The following is a 16,174-nucleotide window of genomic DNA, read 5'->3' as shown; positions in this document are numbered from 1 at the left end:
AATTTTCATCCATCCCCTAGGCGAGATGATCCATATCACTCCCTCTCTAGGGTTGCTCTGAAAGCACTCTTGAACCTTTAATCTCCACTTTTTGTAGATAAATTGATCATCCTTATTATGAGGAGTATCCATACTGCCTATGATATTCATATTTTCCACTATACTTCTTATTTTTTCAAACACAATTTTAGCCTTAGTAGTCTTTTCTCTGAAAACTCTATCATTTCTCTCTTTCCATATGCCCCAACACATGTGAGGTAAAGCAATTTTCCATAATAAGGTAGTGGTTTTGTTTTTTGAAGGATGATGCCATGAATTGAAAATCTCCTAAATTGAGTTGGGGAAACCTGAACTGACTTTGAAGTGATCCAGACAGCTTCCCCAAACATCAACAGAGAAAGGGCAATGAAAGAGCATATAGTTTATAGTCTCCTCATTCTGCTTACAAAGAATACAGAAACTAGGCATGCTAAAACCTCTTTTTCTGATATTCTCAGTAGTAAGAATTTTATCTTGAAGGGCTATCCAGAAGAAAATGTCTATCTTAGGTGTGAGGCCTTTCACCCATGCTTTATCCCAGCATGGACTTTCCATGTTGTAGAACTGTTGATGATAGAAAGAGGCGGTTGTAAAAGAACCACTAGCTATGAGTTTCCGAATTAAATTGTCTTCTTCTTCAATCCTCACCATAGAGTTCATGACTGGTCCACCTGAGACAAGTCCTTCCACTGTCCATCTTTCCAGTAATCCTCCACCTTGATTCCAAATCTTTCTTTGCATTGATTCTGAAATTTGTTCCACTCAGAATTTTCATTCAAAAGGGTCTTCCCAGAATCGGATAAGATTCCCTTTTCCCAATTTCCATTTTGTACCTTTGGCAATTAAGTCTCTTGTCCTAGATACATTTTTCCATATGTTGGATCCAATTGGGATAATCTCTGCCTTGAGGAAGCTTTGAAGGTTCAGACATTGACTTTTATATTTGTTATCCCATATCGTTTTCCACTCTCCTTGATTTCTATAACCTCTCCAAATCCGCTTGGCCATAAGGTAATTATTCATGTCTCTTATTCTTCTAAGGCCCATACCTCCTTTCTTTATAGGCTTGTAGACCTTCTCCCAAGCAATCAAGTTCATTATCTTCTTCTCCTCAACCCCTATCCATAAAAAGGATCTCTAAATCTTTTCAATGGCCTCAGCATACTTATCAGGAATCCTAAACAGACTGATAGCATAGAGAGGAATACTTTGAAGAGTGTATCTCAGTAATTGAACCTTACCTGCTTGACAAAGAAGAGAACCCTTCCATCCAGACAACTTTTTGTGGAATTTATCCACCAAGGCTCCCCAAAAGGTATCCGGAGGATCATGGCATAAGGGGAGCCCCAACTAAGTGATAGTTCTGATAATTAATATAAGTACAAATCCAATAGCCAACAAGAAAAGAGGGGGAGGTGAATCATACAAACTTAATCATCCATTGAAACATTAGATTCAACCTCGGTAACATATATATCAGTCATATAACCAGAAACTGTCAAACATGCAAACTCAAAAGCATATGAACAATATAAATGTCATAACACTAGATTTAACCTGGAAACCCAAATAGGGAAAAACCAGTGTGGGATTTTGGACCCACTAAGAAATATACTCTTCTAGAGTATGCTCGGTTAAAAGCAAATCCTGTTAAAGATTACAAACATATTGCTAGATGTGACCCGGTTAAGGGATTTCCCTCAGATCTGTTAGGATCTTAACTTTGTTAGAAGTGACCTTGTCAAAGGATTTCAAACACTCAATAAGAATGTCACCTTGCTAGAAGATTTACATATAAAGCTGTTAAGTCCACTGGGTTAAGAGATTTTCTGTCACTTTCACAAAATAACAGTAATAAAAATCTATCTGCAACTTCACATCTAAAATGCTAAAGAAGATTCCTATTTGTTCAATACAATATAGACATAGAACTAATCTTGTCTATCTGCTAGGCATCTATACTCTGTTATTCTAATAGGTCTTCAAGCTTCTGTGCTCGGTAATCACTATGTAGCATCCCTGTGCATACACTTGCCCGCATACATTGTTTAATCAACAGTTTCCTATTTATAAACAATCTTCTAACCGCTTAATCTCCTTGATCACATTTCCCATTATCAATCATAGCCATCAGATCTTCAATCTTGTCCAGGTTCAATGTATTCTTTGATTTGAAAACATTTCACCCCACCTTGGAACTTGCATATTTGCCTTGGAACTTGTGTTAGGGTATTGCAGTTCAATCCGAGCTGTAGATCTTCATACCGATCTTTCTTTACCATAGATTCTTTAACAATCTTCATGCAGGGCTTACCAATCATTGAATTCACTCCAGCTCATCAGCTTCCTTCATTAAATATCACATGTAAACATTTAATGCATTCTATTATAGCTCGGTTGTAACTCAGTGAATACTAAACTTTACTTGGTAGACATTCTGCCTTCATTAACCGATAGCGATAACTTTAGGGTTTACCGACTAGGTTCTTTGCCTGATAACATAGTATAGTATTAACCTTTAGATTTTACAATATATGTATGATGTTAAAACAATCTAAAACATCATGATCTCATCATTGTCTAACTCGGTAGTAGTTGCCCATTGAATAACTTATCCCCTTATTCATCATATTCTTTCCTGTGTCTTTTACCGACTTCTTTATAATCTTCATATCACACTTCTCAAGATATGGCAACATCATATTGAATTAGAAAATCAGTTTCTTGACATCAATGACAAAATAATAATATCAAGATAGTAAAACATCTTTAATCAGTTATGTCCATAATCATCAACAACCTTCTCAATATCCTTATTGAAATGTCAACAATCTTTCATTGTCTGTTATAATGTAATATTGCCAACAATCTCCCCATTTGGCATTGATGGTAAAACCAATTGATTTGACCTGTAAAAGATTTGGATTGTTGTGATTCTGAAATGCTTGAAATGCTCTCCCCCATACATTAGACTTCTCTTCTGTTTTTAGTCTTTATTTCAATATGTATTCTTCTCTCAATCTTCTCCCATATACTAGTCTTCTCCCCCTTTGGTAAGTCTTCTTCCCCATTGGTAGGTCTTCTCTCAAACATTGGTCTTCTCCCCTTTTGACAACAATGCGAAAAAAAAAGAAAAGAACTAAAACATAATTTGTTTTTGTAAGAAGTTATTTCCTGCTATTGTATATCGACTGAGTCTCGGTCAGAGCATTTGTCTTCAATTCATGTTCCCTGTATCATTCTCTGTAATATTCCAGTATTACTTCCAGTACACTTTTAGAAAACATTCTAAAGTGTATAACTCTAGCATCAACTCCCCAAAATATTTTCAATAGAGTCATCGGATTGATGTTGTTGTTCACCAAAAGTGATAACCCAAGTATACCTGCAATCCTTCTATGAAATGGCCAATTTTAGTCTATGAAACACATCAGGGCTTGGACAACATAACATAGGACCTTAATTGATCCTCCTGCACTTCAGGTTCTGCTAGACCTAGGGGGGACACCCTTTTGATGCACTGAATCAAACTTATTCACTCACCATGATAGAATCAATGAAGCAGATAGAGCATTCCACAAACTCATCCAATTTAGAAACACACTATAGATTGGATAGATCTATATAAACCACAAATGAAAAAGAGCTTGGATTGAAAGAACACAACCCCTAAACATAAAGGGAAATAGATTTTCTTTTAAAATTGTTGTTCTGAGACCATTCCCAAATCTGTCAAAGACTAGTGCCTTGTTCATTGGGCAGTAGAGTCACACACAGAACTACAAATATAAATCATAGATGCAAGTTTATTTTCCTTAAATAAGATATTCATGCATCAATACCTTATATTAATGCACTATTTGATTCATTCACAAATTTATCAAATCTGGATACATATTTCATCATTTATGACTGCCTACAGAATTTAAAACCTTCATTGAAGGATACCTATCAACAGCCACAACAATCTCCTTGAAATTGACTAATTTCATCCTCCTTGAGGATTCAATTTATGATAATGAAATACATACCTAGAGACAATATTGTGTGGAATTTACTTATGCCTGACACATGCAAGACCTGCAACTAAAACCACATTTAGAACACTGCACTGAAATCTCTATACCTTGAAACCAAAAAGAAGCATTTACAAACTTGGGTCAAGATCTTCAGAAAATGGAAGCCATGAAAAATAGATCCACTCTCATAGAATTGTGGAACCCTTACAAATGAGAAGAATTGGGAATAAGAAGGAGAGGGAACCAAATCAAATCTGCAATTGAATTGCCAAGTGTCTCCTCTCTAACTGAATTTCATTCTCGACCAAACTACTCCCAAAATATCTGATCTTCACCAAAATTAACTCCATAATCAGATTCCTCATTCCGAGAGCTTTCCGAAAACATATAACACTTTATATTTTGGCCAAAATTGAGCCCTAGGCGAATTAATTACCCATTTGTGCACATCATTTAAATTTTTCATTTATTTGATATAGTTTGCACTATGTAATTTACTGATTTTAAATTTGATTTTTGCTCTGCTTGTGCCCTGACGCTTTGCCATGTGATGGCCTCTGATTGGTCGATGGGGTCCACTGGGTGCCACCTGGGATGACACCTCGTCAATTCGCCATGTGTCCGCTTGCTTGTCGTCCACCTAGGCACCACCTCTGCACCACGTCATCGCCACCTCACCGGGACCCACCTACTAGACTACTGACTGGACCTGCCACTTGTGCACCACCTAGCTTTTGCCATTTCGCAGGGTTTATCTGACGTGCATCTTCACTCCATGAAACCGCACAGGCCGTCGATCTGCTCTGAACTTGCTCGACCTATACCATGCTGCATTTTTGCCTTTTTTGCCATTTCGCATTTCTCTATTTCACAAGGCTTAACTGGCGAGCAACTTTGGCCTGCAAAACCGGGCAGATCATCTGATCAGTTGGAACCTGCATGATATTTACCTTTTTTTCCATTTTGCAGGGTGTAACTCGCGTGCATATTCGGCCCACGAAATCACACGCTTCGTCGGATCATCTCGGACTTGCTCACTAGTTAAGCTGACCCTTCCCTGCAAAATTTGTCCATTTGTCTCGAGAAGCGTGCCTACATGAGGTCCACTTGGTCGCTGCTCAGTCACCTCCTCTGTCAACTCAAGATCTATGCCCACGTGTGGGCCCACCTTGGGCGCCCATAGGCACCGTCTATCAAAAGGCCAGATGGCTTTGACACTATGGATGTTTTTGTTTATGCTTATACACATTAAAAAGTACAACTTCCCATTGAATGTGGGGTAAAAGACTTGCCCAGAAAGTGCATCTTGCTTGAAAGTTTTACATAGAGGGAGGACTAACTCTCTTCTTTGGTGCCTTGCTTGGGGTTTTAATGGAGATTGCCTTATACACACACTGCAGAAGATCACGCGAAGGGAGGAGAAGACAACATTCCACATTAGCCACATTGCATTACTTGGAGTTTCATAAAAAAAATGCAAACCCCATACTAGCTGACAATTTCCACTTCATTTAAAATCTCTCCACCCTTCACTGGCTTCCATGAAAGGAGGAAGTTGCTGCTGTGAGTATGTTTTGCATTCTGCTGAAGCTTCAATTTCTTCTACCAGCAAGGACGAAAGAATGCTAGCAAGGGTGATGGGGTTTCTAAATGCTGAAGTTACAAAACTGTTGTTGTATCCCCTTTTACCCATACCACACCACGTCCTGGGCACTTTGCATTTGATTGTTGTTTATTAAAACAAAATGCCCATTCCACAAATTACATGGAGGATACCAACATTCTATTTTTGCTTAATGGATTCTATGGCTTTTTCACCAACCACCACGCCTAGCTTAGATTTCTTCTACAACCCTTCTCCAATCCCCACGTGGACTGCTGGGAGGATTCTGCAAACCATTTCAACTACCATGTGAGACTTGGAGGTCTAGATTTTTACATTGCCTTGGTTTCAACACTGCCCATACACCCACGTGAGGGAGGAGATTTCATTTGTTTTGGTTGCTTGTTGTTTGCACTCATTTAAGAGCTCAATGCTGGATCCTTCAAACACCACATTTCTTGTTGTTCCCTATCCACCATGTAGGGGACATTGGCACTCACCATAGCACTGCAACTCCAAAACACCACGCCCAACAAGTATTCTAGAAATTGCTTTAATTTTCAATCTGGCCCCCCCTCTTCACCATGTGAACTATCATTTTGCATTTGCCATTGAATTTGGTTGTGTGTTGTTTGCTGCTGCATTTCATCAAAACTCCAACGTTGCTCTTTTACCATCCTCCATGTCACGCAGGGGGGAGAGAAGAAGTCATTTGCTGACCATTGCATTTTCTTGAAGGTATTTGTTGGCTGCCATTACCCTACGAATTTTATTCACTAAAACATAGCAGAGATTGTCATGATGGACTATCTTTGTGTGCCTTTATCAAAATAATGAAAACTCTTCTTTACCACATTCATTTTAAGCATTTCTTTCAATGCAAGACTAACCTCTTCATTTTCATATGCGCATGCCCAATCAATAATATATATTGGTAAATTTAATATCTCTCTAAAATATTTGAGGTTTGCCACCAGAGTGCAAGAAACACACTCATCAATCCATAAAAAACAAGCAAATTGAAATCACCTCTCACCATCCCATTGGCGAATTGCAGTCGAGCCCCAAAGTGGGCCCACCTAAAAAAAAATTTGTTTTCATACAATTGACCTTTGAAATGATTCACAGACCTCAAACATACCTCTGGAAACAATCGGCATCATTTTTAGATCATTAATCTGCATTCTACGACTTTAAGGCACTTGTGCCATGTTTTCGCATTTAATCGTGAAGACATATTTTTCAAACCTATCAAAACACCTTTCTGGAGCTCGCCGTCTGACAGGCGTGTACTATGATATACAAGCATGAAATCAAAAAATTAGTTTCTCAAGATGAGTCCCGAGCGAAGAGATATTAATCGGCGAAAATGACAAACTGGCTTTGTCGACACTACGGACCTGATGAAGTCAATGTCCTGGCAACACATGACGCCTTTCTCAAAAATATCAAATGACCTCCATAGGCCCTCAAATTTGAAACATAGGTACCTTGAAGTACATATTAAAACTTATAATTCTCAGTTCAATCACCAGACTAATAGGATGCAAACGGCGCACTCACAAAAATGGCTACATTAACTAATACGACACTGAAAGTACGGAAGATTGAAAATGATGGCCAAATGAACCTGGAACAAACATTATGGCATTACGCTTACTGAGGTAACTTTTACACTTGTGCGAAACAGGGCTCTGACTAGCTGTCGAAACATGGACTAGTCAAACCACACAAACTGCAAATGGATTTGTTAGAACTTGAAATTTTGCAGGCTGACTCACATTTATGCATAGAATTGAATCCAACTTGAATTTCTCCATGACAATCAATAAGGAAAAAGATGTAATCGCTCAAAGTAAGCTACTCAATAAAATCTACATTTGTGCCTAAAATGCACTTCCAGCTCACCCCTCAAAATGGGTACCTCATTAACTTATCCAAATTGAATCTTGCAACAATACCTAGTGGATGTGCTATATCTAGCCTGTTGTGAACAACATATTGCAACTTTCCAATCATAGATCGGTAAAGTGTCTCATCAACAGATGCAGATTCATTATTCTTTGATAGTTTACAGTTGGTAGTCATAGGAGTACTTATTGGTTTTGAATCCTCCATTCCAAATTTCTTCAAGATTTCCTTTATGTACCTGGATTGAGTAATGAAAATCTCATTTTTCATTTGCTATATCTATAAACCTATAAAATACTTTATCTCACCGATTAATGACATCTCAAATTCTTTGCTCATTTTTTTTCTAAAGTTCTTGCATAAAGAGTCATTTCCACAAAATATAATATCATCAACAAATATGGCTGAGGTCAATATTCCATTTTCATCATTCTTCATGTACATGTTGTTGTTCTCACTTGTCCTTATAAAACCAATCTTAATCAAATAAGAGTGCAATCTCCCATACCATGCTCTAGGTGCTTGTTTCAAACCGTATAAAGCTTTGTTCAATTTACATACCTGATCTTTATCATTGTCTTCAACAAATCCTTCAGGTTGTTCATTGAAAACTTCATCTTCTAATATTCCATTCAGAAATGCAGATTTGACATTCATTTGATATACCTTGAAGTTATTGAAAGTAGCATATGCCAACAATGGTCTTACTCCTTCAAGTCTAGCAACAGGTGCAAAAGTCTCACCATAATCAATTCCTTCTTCTTGGGCATAACCTTTGCAAACTAGTCTTGCTTTGTTCCGAATGACCTCCCCTTTTTCATTTAGCTTGTTTCTGAAGATCCACTTTGTACCGATTACATTTTTCTCCTTCGGTCTTGGGACCAATGTCCATGTGTCATTCTTCTTGATTTGATCAATCTCTTCTGTCATAGCATTTATCCAATCTTCACTGTTAAATGCCTCTTTCACTATTCTCAGTTCAAATTTAGATATCAAACATGTGTTTTGTCTTAGTTTGTTCCTTGTCATCACTGGATCATCCTTATCTCCTAAAATCTGATTTGGTGCATGATGTCTTCTGACATACTTGGCTAATACAAGCTCGGTAGGCTCTGTATGATCTTCTTTATCACTCGGTAACTAGATATTTTCTTCATTGTCTTCAACAGTTTTCTCAGTAGGACTTCTCAGTTGCACATAGACAAATTCATCATAGTCTTTTGGTTCTTTGGAATTTCCTTCATCATTTCTTTCTGCAAATTCATCAATTTCCACATTTGCAGTTTCTACTATTTTGTTAGATGATTTGATCAGACATTTAAATGCTTTGCTTCTAGAAGAATATCCTATAAATGTTCCTTCTTCACTTTTCTGATCAAACTTGCCATTTCTATCATCTTTATGAACATAGCATTTACTTCCAAAGATTTTAAAATAGCTTACATTAGGTTTCTTGCCATACTAGATTTCATAAGGTGTCTTCAAAGTACCTTTCTTCATTGAACTTGATTCAAGGTGTAAATAGATGTGCTTATTGCTTCTCTCCAAAATGTTTGTGGAACTTTCTTCTCAATCATCAGTGCTCTAGCACAATCCACAATAGATCTGTTTCTTCTTTTAGCTATTTCATTCTGATGTGGAGTTCTTGGTGCAGAGACTTGTCTTTTAATACCATGATCATTGCAAAACAAGTTGAACTCATTAGATGTGAACTCTCCTCCTCTGTCTGATCTAAGACATTCAGTTATCTTCCTGTTTCATTTTCAACTCTAGCCTTGTACCATTTAAACATTTGAAAAGCTTCTGATTTCTCTTTTAGAAACATTACTGACATCATCCTTGAATATTCATCCACAAATAATTTGAAATACTTATCACCATAATAACTCTGAACTTTCATAGGCCCACAAAGATCAGTGTGCACAAGATCTAAAATTCCCTTAGAAGTGTAGGACTTACTTGTAAAGCTAGATCTTGTCATCTTACCCATCCGACATCCTCGACACATAACATTCTCAGGTTTTTCAAGACTTGGTAGACCTCTTACTCGGTGCTTCTTACTTATTTTGATCAGATTATAAAAATTAACATGACAAAACCTTTTATGCCATAACCAGGTATCATCAATCTTTGCATACAAACACTTATTGTGAGTTGAGTCAAGGTGAAATGTATTACCTTTTTTTTGTGTCCTAGTAGCAGCTAACTTTCCATTCTTGTCATGAACTTTGACAATTCCTTTCTGAAATTCTATTCAGTAACCTATGTTGTTTAGCTGTGCTACACTCAACAAATTGTATTTCAAACCTTCAACCCAATAAACATCATTACATCTTGCATTATCAAGAAGTGTTATAGATCCTTTACCTCTTACCAAACATGGTGCATCATTACCAAATCTAACATAGCCTCCATCATAATCTTCTAACATAACAAACTTGTGTTTATCTCCTATTATATGATGTGAGCATTCACTATCTATAATCAAAGAATCATTAGTGTTTATGTGAGATATTCGGGTTTTTTCTTCATACCTTTCTTCATCTAATCCATCCTTGATAGCCACATAAACAACTTCCTCTATATCAGTCTTATCTGATTTATCATCGTCAGATTCCTCATCAGCTATTAAGCATGTTTTTCTATCTCTTCTTCTGAAGTCTCGATGTCCTCTGTAATGGTTATCTTTCTGTCTGTCATCTCGGTAATCTCTCTTTTTAGTGAAATCTTTGTCGAGACAGTTAGAAGCCATATGTCCAATCTTACCACAATTGAAACATTTCAAAGGTAGTTTTCCTTTATACTTACCTTTGCTTCTCGGTAACCTTTTGGCCAATAGTGCTTCAAACTCTTTTTGCTTTCTGATTTCTTCATATAGTTTGTGTACTTCTTCCATGTTCTTCCGAAATATTTCACTTGCTCCACTATGATCTCCTTCAGAGTACTTATACTTTCTTTCATTGTAATCATTAGATTCATTCAGATGAAAAGAACTAAATGCAGATTCAACTTTATTTACCAATGACCCACTGTTATCAAAATTACTTAACTCAAATGCATGTAGCTTACTAATAGTAGCATCCAAGGAAACTAGCATATTAGGTACAGACCTCAATTCATTGATTGTAGAGACTCAGATTGCATAGGCAGGTAGAAGGGTTCTTAACAACTTACTTGTTACATCTTTTTCTTCAATAGTTCCTCCTGCTCCTTTAATTTGAATTACAATCTTCTTTAGTCTTGTACTGTACTGGGTTATGTTCTCACCTTCATTCATCCTCATAGATTCAAGTTCTCCTCTTAGACTATCTATTTTTTCTCTTTGAACATGTTCATCTACTCCATATATAGATATGAGCTTAGTCCACATTGCCTTTGCATCAGTACATCCTTCTAGATCATTAAACTCTGAATCAATCAATGCAGATGTTATTTCAATCATTGCTTGAATATGTTCTTGCCTCGCCTTTATCTCTTCCATAGTCAATGGATAGGTTCTCGGTGCAACAAAATAATTCTCGAGATAGTATATAGCATATTCTCCAACTCCTGATAGATGTAGCTCCATCCTTTTCTGCCATGTAGAGAAAATTGACTTGTTCAGCTTCGGTGCATCCCTCTTATACATGTTTGGATCTTTAACTCAAGTGCCTTTAAACTTTCCTTTTGGAGTCCAAAGCTCTGATACCAATTAATAGTTCTGATACTTAATATAAGTACAAATCCAATAGCCAACAAGATGAGAGGGGGGGGTGAATCATACAAACTTAATCATCCATTAAAACATCAGATTCAACCTCGGTAACATATATATCAGTCATATAACCAGAAACTGTCAAACATGCAAACTCAAAAGCATATGAACAATATAAACCTCATAACACTAGATTTAATGTGGAAACCCAAATAGGGAAAAACCACCATGGGATTTCAGACCCACTAAGAAATATACTCTTCTAGAGTATGCTCAGTTAAAAGCAAATCCTATTAAAGATTACAAACACATTGCTAGATGTGACCTGGTTAAGGGATTTCCCTCAGATCTGTTAGGATCTTCACTTTGTTAGAAGTGACCTTGTCAAAGTATTTCAAACACTCAATAAGAATGTCACCTTGCTAGAGGATTTACATATAAGACTATTAAGTCTACTCGATTAAGAGATTTTCTATCACTTTCACAAAATAACAGTAATAAAAATCTATCTACAACTTCACATCTAAAATGCTAAAGAGGATTCCTATTTGTTCAATACAATATAGACATAGAACTAATCTTGTCTATCTGTTGGGCATCTATACTCTGTTATTCTAACAGATCTTCAAGCTTTTGTGCTCGGTAATCACTATGTAGCATTCCTGTGCATACACTTGCTCACATACATTGTTTATCAATAGTTTTCTATTTATAAATAATCTTCTAACTGCTTAATCTCCTTGATCACATTTCCCATTATCAATCATAGCCATCAGATCTTCAATCTTGTCCACGTTCAATGTATTCTTTGATCTGAAAATGTTTTACCCCACCTTGGAACTTGCATATTTGCCTTGGAACTTGTGTTAGGGTGTTGCGGTTCAATCTGAGCTGTAGATCTTCATGCCGATCTTTCTTTACCATAGATTCTTTAACAATCTTCATACACGGCTTACAAATCATTGAATTCACTCCAGCTCATCAGCTTCCTTCATTAAATATCACATGTAAACATTTAATGCATTCTATTATAGCTCGGTTGTAACTCGGTGAATACTAAACTTTACTCGGTAGACATTCTGCCTTCATTAACCAATAGCGATAACCTTATGGTTTATCGACTAGGTTCCTTAGGGTTTACCGACTAGGTTCTTTGCCTGATACCATAGTATAGTATTAACCTTTACATTTTGCAACATATGTATGATGTTAAAACAATCTAAAACATCATGATCTCATCATTGTCTGACTCGCTATTAGTTGCCCATTGAATAACTTATACCCTTATTCATCATATTCTTTCCTGTGTCTTTTATCGACTTCTTTATAATCTTCATATCACACTTCTCAAGATATGGCAACATCATACTGAATTAGAAAATCAATTTCTTTATATCAATGACAAAATAATAATATCACGATAGTAAAACATCTTTAATTGGTTATGTCCATAATCATCAACAACCTTCTCAATATCCTTATTGAAATGTCAACAATCTTTCATTGTCTGTTATAATGTAATATTGCCAACAGTAAGAAGCAGTCAGACTACCAACTTGACCACCCAAAATATTACTAATTTTAATCCTCCTCTTCGAGGTATTGATAAAATAAATAAATCTTTTAGACTAGTTTATAAGTTGACCAGTGGCATTTCCATTATTATCCAAAGCCTTTTTTAATCTTCTATAATCCTTCATTGTATCTTTCCCCATTATTATAGAATCATCAACAAACTATTGATGGGAACATATTTGTTCCACCAAAGAAGGATTCAAACCACAAAACTCCCTTTTCTCAACCAGCTTTCCAATACATCTCCCCAAACATTCCGCCATAATGATAAAGATAACTGGGGATAGAGGGTCCCCCTATTTGAGACCTCTAGAAGCTTTAAAGAAAGGAGAGGGAGATCCATTCATTAAAACAAAGAAAGAAGTCGAAGAGACAAGTTGCCTGATAAGGCTAACACTTCTGGGGCTGAAGCCAAAAGAAGAGAGAACATCCATCATAAAATCCCAATCCACTCTATCATAAGCTTTAGAGAGATCAAGCTTTAGAAAAAAACCTTCCTTTTTAGAGAAACAGAAAGAGTGGATATTTTCATGGACAACGATGATTGAATCCAAAATTTGTCTACCTAGGACAAAGCAACTTAAGAATTCTAGAGGTTAGAACCTTGGAGATAATCTTATAGAGAGAGTTGCATAGACTAATAGGTCTAAAAAGATCCATTGAGTCAGCCCCCATCTTTTTGGGTATAAGACCAATAAAGGTACCATTAACTTCTTTCAACATTATTCTAGCACCAAAAAAGTCTTTCACAACTCTGGTAACATCATCTCCAATAATATGCCAGTACATTTTGAAGAAGAACATGGGAAAGCCATCCAGACCTGGGGCCTTGTTACCCTCAAAGGAGTTTACAGCTATCTGAATTTCATCATGGGAAGGGATGGCAGTCAGGTGAGCATTCTGATCATCCCCTAAAATGGTAGGAATACTATCTAGGAGGTCCCTTTGGGCCTGTATATCCAAATTCTGATCCTTAGCAAGTAAATTGGAGAAAAAATCCATAGCAGCCTTGCTCATGGAATCATCATCTACTACACATCTGACATTCATTTTAATATGAACAATTCTATTAATGGCCTTATGTCTCAAGGTGGACATATGGAATTATTTAGTATTCCTATCCCCCTCCTTCAACTAGACATTTCTCGATCTTTGTTTCCAGTAGGTTTCCTCTTTAACTATAATATCATGATATCTCATAAGAATAGCATCTTCGGTGTCTCTAGACGTATTAGTATAACAATTTTTTTGTATCTCATCCTAGATTTCCTTGAGCTCTAAGAGGATTGTAGCTTTTGAGGTAAAGATATTCCCAAAGCATTCTTTATTCCACTTCTTAACATTATCTTTAACAATCTTTAGCTTTTTGACCACTTTGTACATGGTGTTTCCTTCAATACTGACCTACCACCAGTCCTTAATCTTACTTTCTAGATCCGGGTGTCTAGTCCACATTTTTTTAAATCTATAAGGGAAATGTCTCCTTCTATTCTTTACTTCAGCCATGAAGGTTATAGGGTAATAATCTGATCCTGCCCTTATATGAGAAGATAAAGAGCAATCATGAAGGTTAAACCAATCTAAGGAAAGGAGAGCTCTATCAAGTCTAACCTGAATCAAATTTTCACCACTTCTTCTATTAGTCCAAGTGTATATGACTCCTTATAGCTCCATATAGTGAATGGCATTATTGTTTATGAAATCCATCAAGTCTAATCTATTGTCCAGATTAGCTTGACTCCCTCCCTTTTTCTAATTTTCCTTCAAGGGTGTATTGAAATCTCCCATGATTAACCAGCTGTCCTCAGCAAACCTACTTCTCAACCCACTAAGATTTCTCCACATCTCACTTCTCCCAGTCTTAGTGTTAGGCACGTATAAATTAGTTAGGACCCAAGTAGTGCAATTCTTGAGGTGCTTAAATCTTATGCAAGCTAGGTTGTTGTCCTTGATAACTCAATGATGAACCACTAGCACCAAACCGGTACTGAGAGGGGGGGGTGAATCAGTACAAACATAAAATAGTCCAAAATCGGTTTGACAACAAACACTCACAATGACTGATAAACAAAGATACTGGTAAAACAAAGTGCAACTGGTAACATCTAGTATAGCTCAGTCAGTCATCAACCGGTCACTCACTAAGCTTTTCTCTTAGCTCAATACCACATTATCATAATATTCACATGCATTAACTAGTTGACTTAACCATCAAATATTCACAACAGTGAGTTCAATATGTTTTATAGATAGGCATAGAACATAGAACCTTCATGTGCATCATAGATAAAACAAAGCATCACAAGACAAAAGCATTTCATATGACACACATATTTTTCACGTGGAAACCCAACTAGGAAAAACCATGGTGGGGATGAATACCCACAAGCTTCTTTTTGAACTCTTTAGAAGTCTGCTCTGTTAGGAGCCTTGTCTGGTTAAGAACATTACAATAGGTTTTGGTAGGAACCGATCCTGTTAGGGATCACCCGGTTAAGGAATACCCGGTTAAGGGTTAAACCCAGTAGGGTCACCTTGTTAGAGGATTTTAAGAACTCAATAGCTGAAAGGATCTCCTAAGCTTCTCTAGCTTCTTAGAACTCATTAGCTTCGAGTTACCCGGTTAAGGGATTTATAGCAAGTCGGTTAAGACCACACGATTTAAGGGATTTTGAATCAAGCCAGTTAAGGCTACCCTGTTAGGGAATTTTACAACTGTTGACGTGGTTAGAGATCAACAGGTATTACAATGATCTGTTAACAACACTTAATACTAATACAGATCCATTTAGGCTCGTCTTTCCTTCTGCACATTCACTTTGCAGGTATCTCTTCTCTCCTATGGTCTGGCAAGAATCTTGTATCGCTTTCATTGTATACACACTCACAACTTCTGCCAACAACTTCAGACAAAAACCTAACATCGACCTTAAAGGGAACATATAGGTCGGTAGCAAAAACGTAAAACCCTAAACTTGTTAGGTTGAGCAATTCAAACGGTTCGATTCTGACCATTGAAACATACTGCATTAAATGCACCAGTCTTGAGTCAAACTCAAGACATTCTCCATCTTCCATTATCCACCGTTTTCATGGCAGCTGATAACCCATCACGCATTATCACTATTTGACAGACTTTGCACATTCCCGAGGTAGATAGGAATAGTCTTCTTCATGCAAGATCCTTCACGCGCACAAAGCTTACGTGACAACATGATTTGTCCTCCATCATATTGCTAACTCATCACATAAAGATCACCGATTGAGTCACACAAACTTGAGATACTCCAACTGGAAACCCCGAAGTAGAAGCTGCCTTACCAACCGATAGTC

This window comes from Cryptomeria japonica, chromosome 2 (genome assembly GCF_030272615.1).
Source record: "Cryptomeria japonica chromosome 2, Sugi_1.0, whole genome shotgun sequence".
Classification (NCBI taxonomy): Eukaryota; Viridiplantae; Streptophyta; class Pinopsida; order Cupressales; family Cupressaceae; genus Cryptomeria; species Cryptomeria japonica.
This window is presented reverse-complemented; position numbering follows the sequence as displayed.